The sequence below is a fragment of the Osmerus mordax genome, chromosome 13, assembly GCF_038355195.1.
Source record: "Osmerus mordax isolate fOsmMor3 chromosome 13, fOsmMor3.pri, whole genome shotgun sequence".
Classification (NCBI taxonomy): domain Eukaryota; kingdom Metazoa; phylum Chordata; class Actinopteri; order Osmeriformes; family Osmeridae; genus Osmerus; species Osmerus mordax.
Window position 1 is genome coordinate 931,163 of NC_090062.1, and position 23,361 is coordinate 954,523.

Consider the following 23,361-nt stretch of genomic DNA (forward strand, 5'->3'; position numbering starts at 1 on the left):
TTTATCGTAGAGTTGTAGGTGACGTAAATTCTCTACGCAAATAGCGCTGAGGCGAATCGGGTTCTGATCCGAAGAAGTGGGAATAGGCAATGGGAATAGTAACGACGTATCTTTTCGGGGAGAAAATTCAGGTCAGAGGGGGGTGAGTTTATAACAACAGATTTATCAGGACATGCCGTCGCCGCTCTAGCTGCACCGATTCGGTTCGGGAGGAGTCCAGTCGGTTGTCAGCAATGTTAGACACTGCATTCAAATGTGTGTACCCCCGGGTTGTAGAGGCTGACTGACCGTATGAAAGATTGCATGGGCGCACTCCCAGGCACACTCAGTGGAGTGGAGATAACGAATTACAGAAATCAAGGACGTGTTGCAATTTATAGAAGGATACCAAACAGCTCCACTGAAAGCGATCGTGACCGTGCGCGCTGTTTGACGGTACAGGCGCTGTATTTTATTGTATCATTGGATTCCTGTTTAACCTGTCATTTGATGTTCGGCGTCTGGACTTCGATCGATTCATTGGGATACGTGTGATCTACAGGCTACGGCACGGTGAGAATAGGCGTTATTTTCACCGCGGTGGTTTGGACGGTTTCATCCCGATAGAACCTCGACCACTGTTGGAGTCGGGGTGAAATAGAGGTGGACAACCGTAGGATGGGAGAGCAATCGGAACCGATGCAGTGGTTCTTGACACGGCATCGTAACAACACAGGTGAGTATTTTAGCGTTAGGCAAAGATCAATTAATCTGTTGTGCAGCGATGGTGTTAAAGTGCCATTTGACAGCATGAATCCGTTTATGCCATGTTGTCTGGAAGTGCAGCTAATTTTAAACTCTAATATGTTCCTGTATGCTCCCCAAACATACTCTGAACTTCTTGACCCTGTCCCTTTTGACCACTGCATATATAAGCGCACATATATTTGACCACTGCAGATATAAGAGGATAAGAGGGCATGTCAGGTTTAATCTACATAATGATGAACATCATGCAGGATTCCAAGGCAGTGGAGTAACCTGTTACTCCCATAAATTGAGTTCTGCTCAATGCTTTAGGTCACTTTTTTTTTTTTTACAAAATCCGGTTCTTAAGATGGAAGACAATTACATTTGTATTTAGTATTTTGGTTACAGTACAAAAGGTCATGTTAGTGCTTACATGCACCCATGCATTTGCAGTTTGGGTAAGATGTTATGAATTACTACAATACATCTTCCTATTGTGAAAGAGTTTGTGTGAAAGGGAGGGGAGAGAGTGAGAGGCCATAGAAGAGAACAATGCTAAGGTTGTGTTTCTGAAGGCCTAGCTGGTCCAACAGAGGGAAATTACTGGTCAGTCAGTCCTGGTCACTGAGAGAGCCCCAGCACCTTCCTCTCTGTCTGTGTGTGTCCTTCCTCTGGCTGTGAGCGTTTAGGCCTTCACATCCAGGATTCACTCATGAAGGCTTACATGCCACGTTTACAACCATACCTACAGCATTTATTTTCACTTACAGCTCTGTGTACTGGTCTGGCCAAGATATACCATTTTCTGCTTTAAGCAAGGCCACTGGAGAGCAATTTCTCCATATCAGCAGTGCAGGCTACACAGAGCAGACCTCTGGGATAACCCAACCAGTGTCCACCTTGTTCCCTTTTTCTGTCTGAACGGGCCATCAGGAACACGTTGTTTTGTAGCAGTTCAACAAAAGTTGTAGTAGTGTAACCGCAGTGTTTCCCATACATTATGTACACCCTCACAGACTTTGAGGCACGTTCTTGCTAAGTTTGCAAGGGCTTACAGTGCATGTCCACTACAGCGACGCCATGCGAGCAACGCAATGCTTTCCATTCATTTTCAATGTAGCCAGGCGCATCGCTTGCATGGTGCATTGTGGAAAGCGACCCAACACGAACCAACATAGACCTATATAACTAGACCAAGCTATGGAGGTCTTTAAAGATGGCGTCCTAGTTAATTTCTATGGAAAGTTCTCAGTAGCACAGTGCAGCAAGCGAGATCGCAAAACGGACCGCGCATCAACATCACAGGCAATGTTTTCTCTAGCCAAACGGCAGGGAAACATGCCCTTCAATGCCTGAGCCATCCCTGACAAGACTCCACAGCAATGTCCCCACAAGCCCACATGGCTTGGAGAAGGTTGTTCTGTCAGAGATTTCTGTCAGAGTGTGGCATGGATCTCATTTGAGATTGTTGTTCTCCTTACTCTTTCTCTGCCTCTTCTTCTCCCTTTCACCTCCTTTCATTCTGACAATTCTGCCTCTTCCTCTGATATTTGCATTCATGATTTCAAAGTACAGATGAGCTTACCTTTGTATTCATTCCAAACCCCTGATTGCTTGTTGAGTATTTTTGCTTGTTAGTGCTTACACATGGATAATTGGTTGTTAAGGGTGTTTGAATTGTGCTGGTTTGAGTTTACTTATCAAACAGTGTTTTCCAAATGACATAATGGTGACAATTGTGTCTTAAAGTGAGAGGTGTGTTTAGACTTTCGCAAAGAAGTGTGAATGTAATGTGTCAAAAAGGGTAAATTGTGTTTAAAGACTGGGGTACATGTAGCCTGGTCCTAACCAGACCCTCGTACATTTCATTTGTACAGAGGGTCTGGGATCGCTCCATTGACAAGCGTTAACTTACTTGAAGGTGGGTACTCTGTTGAAGTTTAAAACTATTGGATCTTCCCAAAGCCACTCTGATCTGCCATAACCAATCGCTAGCGTTCGCCTTAGTCAACTCCTTCACCACTACTGTAACGGAGCTAGCTGCCATAGCTGGAAAATCAAACTTTTCCCAAACCCCGTGGGGAGGAGGGCCACAACATCATGGCCACCAACAAACCTCAGCAAGGATTATTCTTGCTACGGCTTTAACTTCTGGATATTCTGCAGCGTTGCCACAACGGACCGAATAGCTTCGCTCCCATCTTTCTCCGCCGCCATTCAAACTAGCGAACTACATCAACGTCATCGTTCTCAGCCACTCCCTCTGTTCGCTGATTGGACCTACAAAAACTTGATTTGAGAAAACCGACTTATATGCCGAATTCCCAGACCTAGTACAGAAGCAAAATGAAAATTGAGCGGAAGTACGTAGGAGGGCAGGGCCAGGCTAGGGTACATGGTCTTTCTGCTGGGAATTGGCAAAATGGTTTTGTGAGGATGGCTTACACATACCATTTGTGTGTGTTAGCAGTCGAGAAAAACTTTAATCGAATAAAATCAACTGGACGAACTGACGTACCTAATCGTAAATGCAATACCACCAACATCCACCGGTGCCTTTGCCTCAAGCCGAGGAGCGAGGGGTGGGGGTCTGGATCCAAGCGATTTGAGTTGAGATATTCTCAACTTTATGTAAATGAGGAGCAATTTTGAATTTTGTCCTGTGCTAGTACACAACTGGTTACCCTGAGTGCCCGGTAGGCAGGGTCGGACTGGCCGTCGGGAGAGTCGTGAGATTTCCCGAACGTCCGGTCAAAGTAATGGCCGCGGCATAATGCAAAAAATAGAAGAAAAAATATTATAATAATTGTATATATGTTCACTTTGAGCGCGGCATTAAATACTATACAAACATTTTACTGGAGTGAGCTTGGTGAAAACTTGAACAGTGCATTTGTGCATACGTTTTACAGACCGTGATTGGTCAATACATCCCGTCTTCCAGGTTCAGAGTTGAAGCTGAGGTGAGTCGAGTGAGTATGGGCAAAACAATAGCCTACAGAGTTTTGAAAGTTTTTTACGTGTTTGTTTCTTCTCCAAAGTAATGGAGAGGAAGCGAAAAGGAGAAAAGGGTGGCACAGAAAAAATCAGAAAAAAGAAACATTGAGCACTCAAAACTAATAGAGATGCTCCAATCAGGTTTTTTGGTGCCGATCACTGAAATCAGTATCTGCCGATCCGATAATACCGATCACGGTGTCGATTGAAGCATTCTATTTATTGTGTAGCATTATTTATGAAATTAATTATTCTTAACAACATTGGTCAGGGCTCAACATTAACATTTTTTGGCACTGGCCCCACCGGGCCAGTGGGTTTGAAACTTACTGGCCCCAAGACAGTTTTTACTGGCCACCCCTCCAAAAGTTGTAATTTATCATTGTTACAACAAAACCAAAGACTTATAAGTTGTGTTATTCTGTTAACATGTTTAACCATTTATTAAACACATCCTGGATATAAAAAGGGGAGTCACGTGGCTGAGCGGTGAGGGAATCGGGCTAGTAATCCGAAGGTTGCCAGTTCGATTCCCGGTCATGCCAACTGACGTTGTGTCCTTGGGCAAGGCACTTCACCCTACTTGCCTCGGGGGAATGTCCCTGTACTTACTGTAAGTCGCTCTGCGTCTGCTAAATGACTAAATGTAAAAAGAACTCAAATGAAATCACATTTCTAGTGATAAAAAATTAAAAGGTAATAGTCAACAAAACAATTGACTTTTAACCTCAAACATGACGTGCTGTCTTCCCTGCTGACAGCTATCTCTGCACAACTCTGGCTGGCTGAAACTGGTCCCTCAATGCTAATATATAAAAGCTTCCATAGCATTTCATCAGTATGATACTAGGTACCCAAGTCGACACCATTCTTCTGCTGCAGTTCAATAGCCTGGGGGAACGAGACAAACGGCTAGTCCGTCTTAATTACGTGATATGCCAAGTCGTGCTTTAACACGATGGGCATCTACATTTAAATTCCTGACAACTGACCAGCATGGTCAACGGCCTCGAAGATGGATTGTCAACCATCCGCTTAGCTGTCACGCAAACCAGGTGCTGTCTGCTAGCATGGCTGGTCAGGTATTGTTTTCGAAAATCGTCGGTGCCTCTGTAAAAATATCCACTTTTGTCTGCTTTAGACGGGAACATACGACAGACGACACAGTGCATCTTCGTTCCATAAAAAAAGTTGCCTCCGTTTGAGCTCGTAGCTCTACTTTGCTGCCATCTTCACTTTATTGTCTCGCGCCAGTCTAGCGCCAGTTGTAAAAAAATGTATCACATTAGAGAATTACAATTTGACAACCAGTCGTCACTCACTACTCAACTCTTGATTTGCCAACTGTTCGCCCCACGAGCTGCAAAGTTATTTATGCATTTAGCAGATAGCAAAACATATGAAGGATGTTAACTTTTACAATGCTAATTTTTTTTTCAATCAATAATTTGCAGTGGCCCGATCGGGCCAGTGACTTGCTAGTTTAACTGTCCCGACGTTACTTTTAACTGGCCCCGGGCCATCGGGCCATCGTTATTGTCGAGCCCTGTTGGTATTGTATTTTAAGTATTTAAATTACGAGACGAGAGAGTATCATGAATTGACAACCATCCGTTCTATTGCAGGGAACATGCAACATTCCAGTGTAAGAAGCTCTCTCGCTTACTATAAAATGTGTAAATAATAATAAATATAAATCTTTAAATAAAAATCACAACAATAGAATCACATGTGCAACATTCCATTCTCTAGAGGCTCTCAAGAGAACTTGGAGCTTGTAGCTTACCTGTGGAAAAATAATACAAACTTAACTGCAACATAAACAGGCCAAATACCCAATATGTTTCAAGTCAGTCAGTTTCAAGTCAATTTGTCTGCATTTAGGAGGAGATAACAGACAGAATAAAGATAAAAGGTGCACAGGAAGTCAGCAATTAAACAAAAAACAACATGTATATCTATCTGTATAGTGTCTCACTCACTCACTCTCACATCCTTTACTCACTCACTCACTTCACGCACTCACTCACTCGGATACTAGAGTATTCAAACCTTACTTCTGATTAAGCAGCATCACTGGAAGATTTGCCTTGATAAATATAAGCATATCAGCATTTTTAGGAGTCAACCTGTTCCTCTTCTCATCTAAAATATGTCCTGCTCTGCTGAAAAGTCGCTCGCTATCTACACTTGTACAAGGTGCGGACAGCAAGACTCGTGCTGCTTGTGCGAGAGCAGGAAAGAGGTCTTTTGGCCTTCCAAAAAGCAGTGGCTGTCCGTGACTGTTTTCGTTCGAATGCGGGACTAACGTCGCACATGTGCAATTCTGAAAATTCCAACCAACTATTTTCCGATAGGCAAAAACTATGACAAACGTTATAGTATGGCTTCAAAATGTACAATTAGAGGCTAACAAGTAACACTAGCAGGTAGTAGCATTGCTACGAGTATTATGCTAGGTTGCTAGGTAACGGAAGCTAACTAAAGCTAGCTAGCTTCCGTTTTGGAAAACAAACTGGTGGAAGCGTCGGAAATATTTAGAACTCACGCATCTAAAGGTTAAAGAATAATTTCTTACCATTAGTAAGTAAGTAAGACTTTATTTATATAGCACATTTCATACAAGAATTGTAACTCAAGGTGCTTTACATAAAATCAATAAAAACAATAATACAAGTGATAAACAATTCAAACAAAAATAAAAATCCCAATAAGATCTCTGTTCAAGAGAGAAAACAACATGCATCTTAAAAGTAACATATACATTTGGTTCACCCCTGGTCTGTATATATAAAACCATACACTCTGTTAACAGATCCTTTCCCCAGGTCAAGAGTATGGGCCGTATTCTCTGTTAACAGATCCTTTGCCTCAGATCAAGAATACAGATTGTTTTACATATTTGTTTAAATACTACACGCGACCAGAGTTCTTGTACGCTATCAGAGTTAGCCAACTCTGACCTAGACAAAGTAAAAATAGCAAGTCAAATAATGACCCAAATTTACGAAACCAAGATTCTACAGTAACATAACTAATAAAAGTACAAGTAACACACTGGCATTGGCGGCCTGAAATGCCTATCTAACGTTTTATTGAAACGTCTCTGATAGTAATTCTCGCAGATTTTATGTCATCTGATCGGCCATGTTTGATCGGCCGTTTTGAGAACGCCGATCAAAACCGATAATGGGAATTATCGGTATGCGTCAGATCGGAGCATCCCTAAAAACTAATGCTTCAAAATGTAAAACAATATCACACGTTTAGACCACTTAGTGAGAGCGACAGTCATCAGCCTGGAGGTGCGGCAGTAGGAGACGTCAGGTGCCTGCATTTCTATATATTCTTAATTTTATTAAGAAACATATATGCCCAAGAGAAAGGGACACTAATAGGCTACATATCTATGCTCAACGTGGTTTTATTGGCCTTATATTTAAAAAAGGTGCAATCAAATGCAATTGTCTTAAAGGTGACATGACATGAAAACTTCACTTTAGGAGGTTATTTAACATTAATATGAGTTCCCCTAGCCTGCATTTGGTTCCCCAGTGGCTAGAATTTTAGATCGGTGTAAACCAAGCCCTGGGTGTTCTTCTCCGCCTTTCAGAAAATGAAAGCTCAATTGCTCTGTTTGAAAATCTCCTCTTTGTTACGTCACAAGGAGGAAGGTTACATCCCCTCTCTCTGCTTTGCCCACCCAGAGAATCTGGCCCGCCCATAAGAAACTGAGCTACGACCGTGTTTACAAAGTGTTTTTATCCTCGAGAGACATCATGGCTTGCAAACGAACAAAGCATTACATTTGCTCAGTTTGGATGTACAAAGGAAAACAAAAATCTTTTTACAGTTCCTTCATCCGAGCCTCTGAAGACCCAGTGTCTTAATTTTATGTTCTCTGGAAATGCGCCTACACAACTTCTGTTGTAGGCGCATTTGTTTTGTATGTCTGCGCCAAACACTTCAGCCACGACTGTTTCCTCAACTTGAGCTAATACAAAACTGGCCTTGCTGAAATTAAATTCTGGATCAGTACTAACTCTCCTTCGTCCAGCTACTAACCTCGGACAAGTAAGTTAACTAACGCTATATCATTTTGTAGCTTTAATGTATATGGTTACCTAGCTTGCTACCCTTAGAATGTGGCTGTAACATTAGCTCTGCAGCTAACAGCTGAGTTACTGTAGCTAATGTAAAGGTAGATAGCATCAAGTATGTGTGCTGTAACGTGAGTGTTGTACACTTCTTTGTTATTTGGATAACCGTTCTGCTGTTGGTGTTATGGCGCACACAATATCCGCCTTTCCCCTCATTGAAATTACTGAGTGTGTACCTCTGCAAACCAGGGTTATCAGATGAGAATGGGCAAATTCGAGGCATCTTACAGCAACGGGGATACAGCCATTGCGATACATCCATTGTAAACATTAGCGCATGGTGCCGCCCCTCCACTCCTCATTAGCATTTAAAGCTACAGACACCATAACAGCGCGTTCTGAGGAAAGCTCCTTGTGGGACTGCTAGTAGTGGCTGTAATTCTGCACCAAGGATACATTTCGGGAAAGAGACTTCTGATACAGTATTAGGGGACCACTAAGGCCTATATAAAAGCATCCAAAAACAGCATGTCATGTCTCCTTTAATTTTTCTGGTCTGCATTTGAAATCAGCCACAGGTGATGCTGGGAATGAGGAGACTGAGAAAGAGAAGGAGGCAGCTGTGATGGTGGTGACAGGGTCCAGTGTGCAGAGATTATGACAGGTGCAGCAATGATACTGTGCACAATAGAGTATAAGTTAACTCCAAAACATCTATATTGTTAACAGCCATCAAGCACTGCATTTTTGGCAGTTTTTTAGGGAACTAAAACTCTGAATTCCCCTGTCTGACACCCCCCGAGCGTGGTGCACTGTGGGAAGGCGCTGTAGTGGACATGCGCTGTCCCATTGTCAAATCGTCAAGTGTGCTAGGGCTCTTTCGCAGAAATTTTGAGCCCTTTATGCACCCTTTTCGTAAGTCTGCATTTTTGCAGACTTTGGCTAAGGGAATTGCTGACAATTCACAGCGTTGTGACGTGAAAACATGAGGGTTATCAGGGGAAGCCCGGAAGCGAGAAAAAAATCCCAAACCCTCCTCATAAAACAAGAAAGAAGAACGGTAAACACACAAGCATGAAAGGAGCAACCAACCCTGACGTAAACATAGTTAGAAATAAAAGTTAACATACGTTTAAACACAAAGCTCACTGATGGTTAATATAGCCAGAATTGTGAGTAGTTTGTCCTTTGATGATAATTTCAAAATATGCTTTCAACAGATTTGATCCAACAACATTACTATTTTGCCGACAAGGCAGCAAAGTGCTGTCTCATTCCAATTCATAGCATTTTGAGCCCTTGCAGCCTCTTGCACTCAATCACTTACTAGATGATGTCAAGTAAATCTGTGAGGATTCAGGTTTAGGGGGGACATTGGGATTGGTCCTTAGTATCATACATTTACATTACATTTAAATTTATTCATTTAGCAGACGCTTTTATCCAAAGCAACTTCCAAGAGAGAGCTTTACAAAAGTGCATAGGTCAATGTAATCATAACTCTATGCACAAATGTGTCCAAAACTGTATTATTATATTATTCCTAGTTAAATACATTAGTCAAATATAACAGTTCAACATAATGTTTATATTACATAAAACTCAAAATTATGCAAAATATTTCTGAATGCGCGCTCTGCGATGAATTGTAGAAGTCCCTATATACACTCACATCAAACCGATACTAGGACATAGGATTGGGCTAAGCCCCTATTGTTTACAACGTCTGTTTCCGCCCCTGCCTACCACCACAAATATAATCAAATTCTTTGGGAAACACTGAACTGAGTTGAATTGGTTAAACTCACACCGCAAAAAAAACACTCGCTTCATCAAGTAGCTAGCTTTACAGTGGCATTGCTGGTTAAAACAGAGTTTATGAGAGGTGTTCATTGCTGGAATTGGCAAGTGAGCGAGGAAGTGATTCTGATGGACGACACAATGACACCTGTGATTTCAAAGTTCAGCTTTTCATCACTGAGGATCACATTGATGGTTGCTTGATGCTTTTTATACTCTTGAGAACAATACGATACCGGTGCCAAATCGATACTTTTTAAAACGGTTCCGGTGCCTGAACCGATAAGAGCCACTAAACAATGGTGGACTACATTAAAGAACGGCTTTTTTATCAAAACTGTTGTCTTCCGTGTTCTTCGACTTTCCGTGTTCCGACTTTCACGTTTCCGACATTCACGTGAAATTATTTCCCGACTGAGAACATTTTATGATTTTTACACCACATGAATGCAGCAGGCTATAATTTAACTAGAGAGGGTACAATTTCTGGGGAAATTGTAAGATGTGCTTGCTTGCGTCGGTTGCAGAGGGGTCCGTTTTTTTTAATGACATTTTTACAACTGATATTTCAGTATATTTTATATAAAAATGCATTATTATTTATAAAGATTACATAGATTTAAAAGCATAATTTTTTTCTGCTCATTTACAACTCAAAATACTAAGAGTGAAGTGTAGAATGAAATAGTTGTCTTCTCATTTCCCCTGCAAGAGGGAATGGTGATCATCAGCCTCATACTTGAATCAAAACTAATACATTTGGCAGACCGGTGTAAAAATGGTCCTAATCTCTATGACTTAAACGTCCTTTTAAGTTTTTCCTTCAGGCATTTAGCCTACTCATATGCATTCATTCATTAAGAAAAGAACCCCCTTTGAAGCTTATTCTAACAACAACGTTGAGACCGGCGTTACAAGCCAACTGGTTTTCAAACCTACTGGTTTCCCAGCGGTGCGTTCACCTATCAGTCTGCCTCTATCACCAGATTCGTCACAAATTCAAAGTTTAAACTGCCATACTGGCAGTTTAAACTTGGGGCTCTCAATGAGCTCTCTTCCGTAATGTAGGCAACGTAACAAATCTTCATCCACTTACATGGGCTAAATAGTCTAAAAATCCCTGAATCTGGCAACAATATCTTTATCACAACTGAAGTTACATAATTTTAAAGTTGACCTGTGTCAAAAAGGGATAAGGGAGAAAATTGCATTCAAAGATTCCACTCCGTTTCATTCAAATTCTGTGGCGAATATGGAAAGGAAATCATTTTGTTCGTAATCACGTGAATGTAAATGTCAGTTTAAGTATAGGCTACATTAATAACTTCTCAGCAAGTTATTTTTAAGTTTAACAGCCTGACTTAATTGATAAGTTGTTTGGGGCTGCTGCAGCACTCAAAAGAGCAGGCAAACTGAGCATTTGATTTGAAACGGCTTGGAAATCTTGCTATCTGACATGTCTAAAAACCGTTGAAATTAACTGTTTTTCATAAGTAATTATATACTTTTTGTACATTACAATGAAGTTTAGGGTGTTAACTATAGAAAACATCAAAAATCTCAATTTTGACAGAAAACGATTTTCGATCTTTTATGGCTTATAGCCAACAATGAGCGGTCGTGACATCCGACGGGTTACGGCAGGACGCCACACAGATAGGCTGCTGTTGTGCTTTTGTTATTTTTAAACTTTTTTATTTCTCTCTCACATCTCACAGCTGCGACTTTGCGGTAGGGCCTCTGCAAAGTCCCGGCCGCCACTGTAGAGAAGCTGACACAGGTAAATTGTACTTGGCTACTACTAACGGTTACTGTTGTGTTCGTCTTGGTAGCGATTGCGTTGCTTGGATTCGATTTAACGTTCCGTTGTACGGTTTACGCAGAAATTACGTTTTTTTATGAACAGATTGACAACGTTTAGGCTGTGGCAATGAAGTTCAGGTTGGTGGTCAGATAGTTAAATCAAGTTTTTCATTAGTGGAAACTAAGGGGAGTTCTGAACATGTTCTGTCGCCGTTTGGCTTCCGAGATGTTTGTTTTACTTGACTATCTGGCATACAGCGTTGCAGTGAGCTACATTGGTTTGAAACCCCAGGTAATGATAATTTCACCAAAAATTGTTTACTTGTAATCTAATGTCATAATAAATCCTACAACGAAAATGTATTTGTGAGGAATGTTTATTTTAACGATTGAAAACGGATGCATAACAGACAGCTGTCGTATGTGTCGCCCGGGCAACAGAGGCTAATGTCATGATGCTAGCTAACGCATCAGTAAAATAGTAGACTACTGTTTCCAAAAGTAGATGTACTTCTTAATTATATCACCTCATATTGTACATTACATTTCACATCACAAATTAAAATAGTAAATCAGCCTAGCTTTTTTGCTTGTGGTGTTTCTGCAGCTGTCTGTCCGTTTTAGGTAAAGCCTAGCTATATCTCCCAGAAGTTAACGAGCTGCTGTTTTCGTGACGTTAGTGACTGTGGCTAGCAAGTTAGCCACCGTTAGCTTCACTTTCGCCACAAAAACTTAACTCAAACCTAAACCGTGCAACGGAACGTAAATCCCAATAGAAGCAACGCAATCGTGACCAAGACGAACAATTTGACACCGCCGTTGTCTATGTAGTCCCAATATTGACTGATCCTTAGGAGTGGGAAAATAATAATAATAAGATATATGTGAGAGAACAAAGGTTGTGCCCTTGCCGAAGGCAAAGCACACCCAACTAGCAATCATGTGCGGTGATGATGCCTCTTACGTCCGTTTCGGAGCACCAGAGGACAAATATTTCAATTGACAGCTTAGGCATTTAAGTGGCACCAAAATTTGCGTTCTGATTCGGTCCAGTAAATATAGGTTTCGGTACTCTTTCAACCCTAGTTCCATGTGTACACCAGGAAAGCGATGCACATGCACCCAGCCATCCACATGATGTAAAATAATGTGATTCATCAGACCAGGCCACCTTCCATTGTTCCATGATCCAGTTCTGATGCTCATATGCCCATTGTAGGCGCTTTCGTCAGTGGACCCCCTGTAATGGGCACTGGTCTATGGCTACTCAGCTCCACACACAAGTGTCAGTGTGTTCTGACACCTTTTTATCTGAACCAGCATAAACTTTTTCAGCAATTTGATCTACAATAGCTTGTCTGTTAGATCGGCCCACACGGGCCAGCCTTCGCTCCCTACGTGAATCAGTGAGACTTGGCCGCCCATGACCATGTCGCCGGCTCACCCCTTTTCCTTCCATGGACCACTTTTGATAGGTACTGACCACTGCAGACTGAGAACACCCCACAAGAGTTGCAGTTATAGATGCTCTGACCCAGTCCTCTAGCCATCACAATTTGGCCCTTGTCAGAGTGGCTCAAATCCTTATGCTTCCCCATTTTTCCAGATTCTAACACTTTTGAGGACAAAGTGTTCGCTTTTATGCCCCGCTTTCATGAACATATCCCACACACTGACAGGTGCCATAATATCAAGAAAATCAGTGTTATTCACTTCACCTGTCAGTGGTCAAAATGTTATGGCTGCAGTTTATAGCAGAGACACAACCACAGGTAAAATAGCATCATGTGTCACTTTTTTAAAACCTGCTTTCCCTGATTGTGTCCCTGCAGCCAACAGTAGCCCCCTTTACACAGCCTGTTCAAGGCAGGAATCAACATTCGTGCCTTTATGCTGCCTCAAAGTATGAACAAGGAATGGGGTGTCATTTGTGTTCCTGCATTACGCTGGCATTGGAGGTAGTCACAGAGCCTAACCTACTTCTGTGTTAAAGAGAGAGCCGGCATGACAGGACTACGAACACTCGTCGCCAATGCTGACGTCAGGCTTCAGATTTGGGAATCTCGGCATGCTGTCTAAAACCACACACAAGGGATATTCTTTATGGACATTTTACAGTATGAATAGGGCTAGTGTTTGTTTGTGTGTGTGTACCAAAATGTGTGACACTGCATAGAAACCTTTCCAGTACTATAATTTCAAAAATAGGCTACCACTATCCAGCATTTGTTATGCTGTATACATGCATGTCTTTTCACTTGTTTTCAGTGTGAAGTTAAGAGAACAGCTAATAGGAAGGTAATAGGAGTGTGAATATTTTAAGGTTTAAAGGGATGGGCTGAGTTGGATTGGTGTAGGCACGCATTTTGAAGGATATGTTGTGTGTGGGTGTTGGGAAGGGTGTGTGTGTGTGTATGGGTGTGGGTGAGCCCGACACCTGGCAGAGTGAGGTATGAGCAGGACTGGGGCCTGATAAGGAGGATACTGAGTGTGATAGGCCTGTTTGGCAGTGTACCATGACCCTGTTTCACTCCATCTTTGATCTTTCTTATTTCCCCTGCTTCAGTATTTCACCCTCTCCCTCTGTTGCCTGCTATACTATTTCTTTACCCATCTGGTTTAGACTCCTATTTCCAGTCTCTGTCTCCGTAGGTCAGTGTCACACACTCCCTCCATTCCTCTTCCTTCTTCTGCTTGCAACACACCCCTTTCCTTTGTCTCTCCTGCTCTCTCCTAGTTTCTTCTTATGGTGTCTTATGTGTAAGGTACAATCTACTACAATACAGGATTTGTCTGTCCTCTCTTTTTCTCAGCATTCTGTCTTTGCTTCTTGGCTTCCATCTCTATCCCTTAATTATTTCTTTCTCCTTCCATCCTCACTCTACCCACATGCTCGTTCACTATACATATTTTATAGGAGGCATAAAACCATTTAACCTGGTATGCGCATCTGCATCATCATGGCAGCACTATGGAGGAAATCTAAATTCCCGTCTACTCTCCTTTCTTTATCAAGCCAATCCAGATTCTGGTCTTGGCTTTGTGTTTCTCTCATCCTTTTTTAGACTGAAAGCCATGTGCCACTCACTCCCACTCTCCCTCTGCCTCTCTCTCCATCTTTCGCTCCCACTCCTGCCCACTCAATCCCTTTCACCTCTTCTCCTCTCTCCACTCTCTATTCCCTACGTTCCTGTGATATTTGTATTATGTGCTTGCATGTTTGCCAGATTTTGTGTCTGTCTGACATGTATGTGCCTGTGTGTGTGTGTATTTTGAGATTTTGATAAATCTAGCCTACATATTTTTTATTTTGTCTAAAATAAATTTAAAACGTGTACGGCTTTGTTAGTGTTTGTATGTATGTCGTTGTGTCTATCCAGATAGTGAATCAGTCATATCAAATACACAGTTTATGACCATGTTTTAAATAAAGAGATTAGATTGTGTTGTTATTAACATTAACTGTTCATGCACACTCTTACACCAGTGACGTTGTCAGGTGGAGAGGCACAGTCACCAGTTAGACTGTTAGAGGAAGTGTTGGAATGTCAGCAATGCGAGCAGCAAACTACAACAACACAGAGGCAGAAACAGGATAATTGTATTTAATCAATCGATCAATACTTATTAGTACGTTTTTCAGAGAAAGCATTTTCTCCTTGCATCTTTGCCTACCCTCTGATATACTGCTTCATATAAACTAACATCGATTATCAGCTTTCTGTAACCTCTGTGGACTTGCAGGGAAGAGCATCAAAGGTTAATAGTATCGTATGGTGATGGTGTGGGAAGATGGTTTTGTGGTTGCTGTATAGTTCTACAAACCTGTTTAATTAGGAGCAGGTTTGCATCATGGCCTCTGTGTTTAGTGTGTTTGCTAAGATGATTTGTATATTTACTTTTGATGTAAACCTTCTTGAATTGGCCTCCCCATGACAAGGAAGAAGTATCAATATGCACCACTTGTAAATAAGTTTCAGATAAAAGCATCTGCTAAATGAATGAAACAAAACTTTTAGAAAAAAAAGATGGCCAAAGGGGAAATAACGAGGATCTGTTTTTGCACAAAACTGCTATGCAAAGAAGCTTCAGCTATTGTGACCCACTTCCCGTCGACCTGATGCTAGTAGCCAGAGTAACGTAGCTTGAGCATGTTTGTAGTCTGGCTATGTATGCACTATGAATTGAGCCAGCGAGTGAGGACGGAGGGTGAGTCTATCTGTAAAATAGAGAAGCACGTGCAGGGATTCATTATGTATTATGACTTCATCTTCTCTCAGTAGAATGTGTCCTGAATACAAACAGGAATGCAGTTCGGCAGCTTTATTGAGTCCATGTAGTCTCATGTATGATCACTAACCACAGACCAGAAGCAAGAGTATTACACCCTAAAGACATGTCATACATGTAGCACAACGAAAGCACTTTATTTAAATTGTCTTTTTCTACTCTGCTCACTTTAGCAGTGTGCCAGTGCCTGGTGCAGAGACAGCCATCACTTCTGAAAAGCTAGAGAAAATGTCATCTTTGGAGTTATGATGTAACAGGGACTATCCACGTACATCACCATACCATGTTGGCTACTTGACTGACTGACTGAGCAGAACACAAAAGCATTGCTTGCATGCAGGGGCCTGTAGCACACACACATTCCACCAAACACATGTTAGTAGAATTCAGAGTTGGAGGCAAGAGAGGGGGGAGAGGGAGAGATAAAATGACTCACTCTCCCAGCAGAGAAAATAGAAGCAACATACTAGAGTGGAAACCAGCAGTCTGTGTAATTACAGTATGATCTGCCAGTACCTAGGAACTATTTGTTTCTTCGCCTGAAAAGATGAATGAAGGTGAATAAAGATGAAGACACAATACCTTGTTAAAATACCAGTCCTGGTGGTTAACCAGCCTAATGCGTGTACCATGTAAGCTTGACTTTGGGAACAACATCCATCCCATTGATGGGCGTTCTAGTACAGCCATGGTTTGTCTGTACTGTAGTGTGTTGGTATAAATAGGGGCTTGCAATGAGAGGTTGTGCATCGTTCCGTACCGGAATGCTATGTTCTTTCGCTAACTAGTTTTTGTATATTTCTGACAGTGTTTTGTATTTTCTCTTTCCTGTTTCCCCTAAACGTAAGTCCTGAGATATTTTTTGGGGGGGAATGTCATACCGAACGTAACATGTAACAGTTTTACACTGCATGCATGATCAGTCCTTATACACTTATTGTGGTTTGGTAGGGACTGGGTCTACGGTACAGGTTAGCAAAGTATACACATTGCATTGTAACTTATGATACAAAATGGCCTTACATTTCAACAGAATTACCTAACCTTTTTAACCTTTCATGCATCATTTACATTAAATTTACATTTATTAATTTAGCAGACGCTTTTATCCAAAGCGACTTCCAAGAGAGAGCTTTACAACCACATTTTCAATCTATTTTGGCAGAGTAAACAAGTAAAAGAAAAGAGAAGAAGGACATCAGACATCTGATGTCAGTAAACTTCATGATAATCAGCTGTACTTCCAGTAATACACAAAAACGACTGTATAAGTGTATTCCCCCAGTTGCCAACAGCAGCTGCACAAAGCACTACAATAGGCTTTCTCCCCAGGGAAATGGATAGATGGCCTTAACCCTCGTGCTGCCTTCGGGTCACATGACCCAAAGGTTCATAACGAACCATCGTTGTGTTTACCCAATTTTACCCAATACAAAAACAAATAAAAATAATTTTCTTTCCCAACGGTTAAAAGAAAATGCTTCACTTTGTTTTTGTATGCGGTAAAGTTGTCGCAATACGACGGTGGGTCACAATGACTGATGGGTCAGAACGACCCGAAGAAAACACAAGGGTTAAGAGAGATAGAGATGGACGGATGCTCTGGGGTTAAGACATGCGCTGATGAGTACCATCCATTACGCTGTAGAGAAACCAGCTCAGCCCCGTCTCACTAGAGGTCACTGCAGTGACTGCCCAGACATGGAGCTAACAACCAGGTTTATTGACGATTACAGCAGAGGTCACTGTGCAATCCGCAAAGGTTGGATCTGGGATGAGATGTGGTGGGATGAAAGAGCTATAAAAAAGCCTGGCCAAACTAAGAAGACATAGATCAACCAGGGCAAGGCTGTGAGAGAGATGGAGAGAGAAAGGAAGATAGAGAAAGACAGAGACAAAGTAGATTGAGAAATAGAGATGGAGAGACAGAAAGTGGGAGAGGTAGAGAGGCAAAAGACAGAAAGGAAAGTTTGAAAAGATTGAGATCAAAGCTTACCTCATGTCTCTCACACCATTCCTGCTCAGTACAAGCCATTAAACTTCACCTGATAAAATTTCTAGACAAACACATCACATAGGTTTTGTGACCGAGAGGCTGAGAAAGATACCAAGACGATAAGACTGCTCAAAATGTATCATCCTCTTGGCCTAACCAATTTTCTAGGAAACTGACGACAAATAAGGTTTCAAAAAAAGCATTTTTCAAAGTATTTTCAAAATGGATTTAATGCATATTTTAACATCTGGAACAGTGTGTTTAAGCAACTTCTGTTACTTATATAACGTGTTTAAATTCCTTTTTTACTGTATTTTTTACTTCACCACCCAAAATATGTCAGGTGGTGCAACAAAATATTTGTTAATATATATATTTTCCTACTATTTATTTTAAGTGTTTTTTTCCCCCCCAATTATCCCTAAGAGCAGGGTTCTCCAACCCTGCTCCTGGGAAGCTACCTGCCTGTAGGTTTTAGCTCCAACACTTATCTAGCACACATTCTAATAATTAGCTGGTTGATCAGGTAACTAGTGTAGAATCAGGTCAAATGAGTGTAGTTGGAGCAAAAACCAACAGGCAGGTAGCTCTCCAGGAACAGGGTTGGAGACCCCTGCCTTAGAGTGTCTACAGTCCCTAACACATTATTTTGAGTTGGTGTTTTGTATTTATAACAATTTAAGATATTTGCATTCTAGTAGCCAGGTATTTAGTATCTTTAGCGTCCGATTTTACATTTAAAGACAGAAAAATAATTCTACAAATCAACAAATGAATGCACTCAATACAATAGATATTCACATCATATATATATCAACCATTTGTTCACTTTAACCTATTATTTATTGGTTGAATTTAATATTTTACATGGTTGCACCACCTTACGATTATCAGTTGTGCCACTTGACAACATTAGTAATGACAGAAAATATGAATAATATTTTTTTTATTTCAAATACAATAGTTTTTTTTTGTCAACAGTTTCTATTAAATGTTCCATGACATGAAATGTTCACTTTAGGAGGTTATTTAACATTAATATGAGTTCCCCTAGCCTGCCTTTGGTAGCCTGGTCCTAACCAGACTCTCGTACATTTCATCTGTACAGAGAGTCTGGTCTCGCTCCATTGACAATCGTGACTTCCTTGTAGGCGGGTACTCTGTTGAAGTTTAAAACTATTGGATCTGCCCAGAGACACTCTGATCTGCCATAACCAATCGCTAGCGTTTGCCTTAGCCAATTCCTTCACCACTACTGTAACAGAGCTAGCTGCCATAGCTGGAAAATCAAACTGTTCCCGAACCCCGTGGGAGGAGGGCCACAACATCATGGCCACCAACAAAACTCAACAAAACTTGTTCTTGCTCTGGCTTTAGCTTATGGATATTCGGCAGCGATGCCACAACAGACCGAATGGCTTCGCTCGCATCTTTCTCCGCCGCCATTACGGAACTACAACACAAACTCGCACGACAGCCTCGCTGTTGCTGATTGGCCGGTAGAAAATTAACCGGAGACATCTGACTTACTTACCTCATGGCCAAACCTAGTACAGAAGCAAAATCAAAATTGAGCGGAAGTACGTAGGAGGGCAGAGCCAGGCTATGCCTTTGGTCCCCTAGTGGCTAGAAATTTAGATAGGTGTCAACCAAGCCCTGGATAATCTTCTCCGCCTTTGAGAAAATGAAAGCTGAAACGCTCGGCTTTGAAAATGCTGGTTTTATGACGTCATAAGAGCGAAGGTTACCTCCTCTTTCTCTGCTTTGCCCACACAGAGAATTTAGCCCACCAATGAGAAAATGAGCTACGACCGTGCGAGCATATTGGTTTTCCTCGAGACATTATGGCTTGCAAACGACCGAAGCATGGCAGTTAGCCCCGCCTCTTTCTTCCTCATAGCATTTAAAGCTACAGACACTGAAACAGCACATCCTGAGGAAAGCTCATTGTGGGACTGCTCGTAATGGCTGTAATTCTCCACCAAGGCTGAATTTCGGGAAAGAAACTTCAGATACAGTATTAGGGGACCACTAACGCCTATATAAAAGTATCCAAAAACAGCATGTCATGGGATCTTTAAAGTAAAAGTAGTAAATTGATCAAAAACAGGATACATCACTTGAGATCACATTAGGCGAATAGGCTACAGTGCAATAGATTACTTTGATACATTGTAATGGATTGAACAACTAAGTAATGTTTTAGTTTGATTCAAATAAAATCAGCTTCAGTTAATTGAAAAAAATCATTTCAAATAAGCATCATAAAAAGTATTCCTAGATTTTTTTATATTCAATTCATGGCAACTGGAATGCAATACGTAATAACTACATACTCATGTTTTTAATTTTGATTTAACAACAATGAAGTCATGTTTGACTTCTCATTTCAAACTGTTTGTTAAACACTGTTAGAGAGCTAATATTACATTTCAACTTACAAAAGCAGTCCCAGGGCCCTATTTTAACGATCTGAAACACAATTATCAAAACGCATAGCGCAAGTAAATTTGTGGGTGGGACTCCGGCACTGTTGCTATTATACTGGCGGGATAAATGACTTTGCACCTGGCGCAAATCTAAGATGGGTTGGTCTCAAGTAGCTACATTACTAATGGGTGTGGTTTGGGCGTAACGTGCAATAAACCATCATTCTACCTAAAGCATCACTGCGCTGACCAGCTGTCTCCGGTGTTTACCTACATCTTTAACACCTCCCTTGAGACATGCCATGTGCCAGCCTGTCTCAAGTCCTCCACCATCATCCCTGTGCCCAAAAAGCCAAGGCCAACAGGACATAATGACTACAGACCCGTCGCCCTGACCTCTGTGGTAATGAAGTCTTTCGAGCGCCTGGTGCTGGCACACCTTAAATCCATCACTGACCCTCTACTGGACCCCCTGCAGTTTGCCTACAGAGCCAACAGGTCTGTGGACGATGCAGTTAACATGGCCCTCCACTTCACCCTACAGCACCTGGACTCCCCAGCATCCTATGCCAGGATCCTGTTTGTGGACTTCAGCTCTGCCTTCAATACCATCATCCCCGCCCTGCTTCAGGACAAGCTCTCCCAGCTGAACGTGCCTGATTCCACCTGGAGGTGGATCACAGACTTCCTGTCTGACAGGAAGCAGTGCGTTAAGCTGGGAACACAAGTCTCTGACTCCCGGTCCATCAGCACCGGATCACCTCAGGGCTGCGTCCTTTCTCCTATGCTCTTCTCCCTGTACACCAACAGTTGCACCTCCAGTCATCCGTCTGTCAAACTCCTGAAGTTTGCGGACGACACCCCTTATTGGGCTCATCTCTGGTGGAGACGAGTCTGATTATAGGTGGGAAGCGGCCAACCTGGTGACCTGGTGCAGCCAGAACAACTTAGAGCTCAATGCTCTTAAGACAGTGGAGATAGTTGTGGACTTCAGGAGGAACACAGCCCCACTCATCCCCATCACCCTGTGTGACTCCCCAGTCAACACTGTGGAGTCCTTCCGCTTCCTGGGCACTATCCTCTCCCAGGACCTCAAGTGGGAACTGAACATCAGCTCCCTCATCAAGAAAGCACAACAGAGGATGTACTTCCTTCGGCAGCTGAAGAAGTTCAACCTGCCAAAGACAATGATGGTGCACTTCTACTCAGCCATCACCTCCATCACCGTCTGGTACGCTGCTGCCACTGCCAAGGACAAGAGCAGACTGCAGCGTATCATCCGCACTGCTGAGAAGGTGATTGGCTGCAATCTGCCTACCCTCGAGGACCTGCACACCTCGAGGACCCTGAGGCGAGCGAGGAAGATTGTGGCCGACTCCTCCCACCCTGGACACTCCCTGTTTCAGTCACTCCCCTCCGGCAGAAGGCTGCGGTCCATCAGGACCAATACCTCACGCCACAAAAACAGTTTCTTCCCTTCCGCTGTTGGCCTCTTCAACAAGGCCAAGGGACCACACTGACTCTAATGACTTCTTGCTTAAAACACACTGCTTTTTGCACTGCATTACAATAATGGTATCTTGTACATTAGTATTTTTTGTAATATTTGTATTTTTGTATTTTTATATTGTAATTTACGGCAACTTATATTTTATTTTATTGTATATTTAATTCTATTCTAATCCCACTTAATACTGCTACTTTATGTACCCTTAGTATAGATAGTCCACATATTTAAATTTTAGGTATATGTTTATTGTATGCACCTTCCTGCCAAAGCAAATTCCTTGTCTGTGCAAACTTTCATGGCGAATAAATCCCATTCTGATTGTGATTGTGATTCTGATCTCACATTCCCTTTAAGAGCAGGCGCGCTTGTTCAATGGCGTATTGCTATTATAACGGTGGATTTGCCAGCGCACGCCAGGAGCGGTTCACAGCCGAGGAGACCGACGTTCTCGTCAAGGCCGTAAAAGATAGATAAGTGACATTGTATGGGAAAGGCAGAGCAGTTTTCTCATTGCACTAAGTAGCCCACTCATGCTGCTCATTCAAGTTCTTAGTCTTATTTTATATATATTTTATTTTTTAAATTGTTATATTTTAAAATTGTTTAGTTCTTATAATTAGTTTAACCATCTTTTTTACTTAATTTAAGACCCGTATATGTTTATTGTTTGCACCTTCCTGCCACAGTAAATTCTGTGTTTGTGTAACATACATGACTAATAAACCGAATTCTGATTCTGATTGGGATGGGAGAAGAAACCCACCCAAATTAGCTTAGGTTAAACAGGCGTGGGAGGAAATTGCCACAATTGTTACAAATCAAGTTCACATACATAGAGATTTCTCATTAAAATCTTTTTAATCATTGACATGAAAGAAATGTAACACAGCCATACAATAAATCACAACAATGTAACGTAGCTTCGCAGGAAGAAGATCCTGGCCTCACCAGCAGTGCGCACGGGCCAAGCATGCGCCCTTAAAATAGCATCTGAATAACACGCCGTTGACTTTAGACTACGTTTTTCCTGGTCTGTGGCGGAATTGTTTTTCTGAAACTGCAAAATAGCACAAGGGAACATTTGCCCCGTAACACGCCTCCTTTTTTCACTGAACTGCCCCCGGGAGCACAAGGTCATTCCCTAATTTACCAACGTGCGTCTGTGGAGGGAAAAGTCTGCTTTGCGTCGAGTGCAAACTAGGAATAATACTTGCGTTGTTGAAAAAGTTAATTGCGCTGGGTGCAAGATAGGGTCCCCAGTCTGTATGAGTTAGCGGTGTGTGCCGTGAATTAAGAGGCCTGGCTCAGAGATCACTTTGAGCACAGCAGTTGTGTAGTAAAAAAAGTATGTCAGCAGGATGGGGCTAAGTGAACTTATTAAAAAAACTTCCATCCCCAGACTCTTAGGCTTTCATGCCCAGTTTATTCATCCACCACTTCACTTCGAATATTTTGTTTGTGTTCAAGGACGTTGATTGTACCTGCTGTTGTAATTGTATCTTGAAATAATTTACATCAATAGAATCACATGAATCTTAGCGTTCCAACAATATTTACATTTATGCATTTAGCAGACGCTTTTATCCAAAGCGACTTCCAAGAGAGAGCTTTACAAAAGAGCATAGGTCACTGATCATAACAACGAGATAGCCCCAAACATTGCGAGCAGCCAAAACATGAAGCATACATTGTGGAAAACCAAATAAG

General features: G+C 41.9%; 1 protein-coding gene across 1 annotated transcript in view; it reads left to right on the top strand.

The window, feature by feature from the left end:
- Positions 1 to 553: 553 nt before the first annotated feature.
- Positions 554 to 23,361, top strand: part of dagla (diacylglycerol lipase, alpha) — a 48,971-nt gene continuing 26,163 nt past the window's right edge. The window contains exon 1 of the mRNA XM_067249500.1: positions 554 to 715. The gene's annotated coding sequence lies outside the window, so the exon portion shown is untranslated. The remainder of the gene's footprint in view (positions 716 to 23,361) is intronic.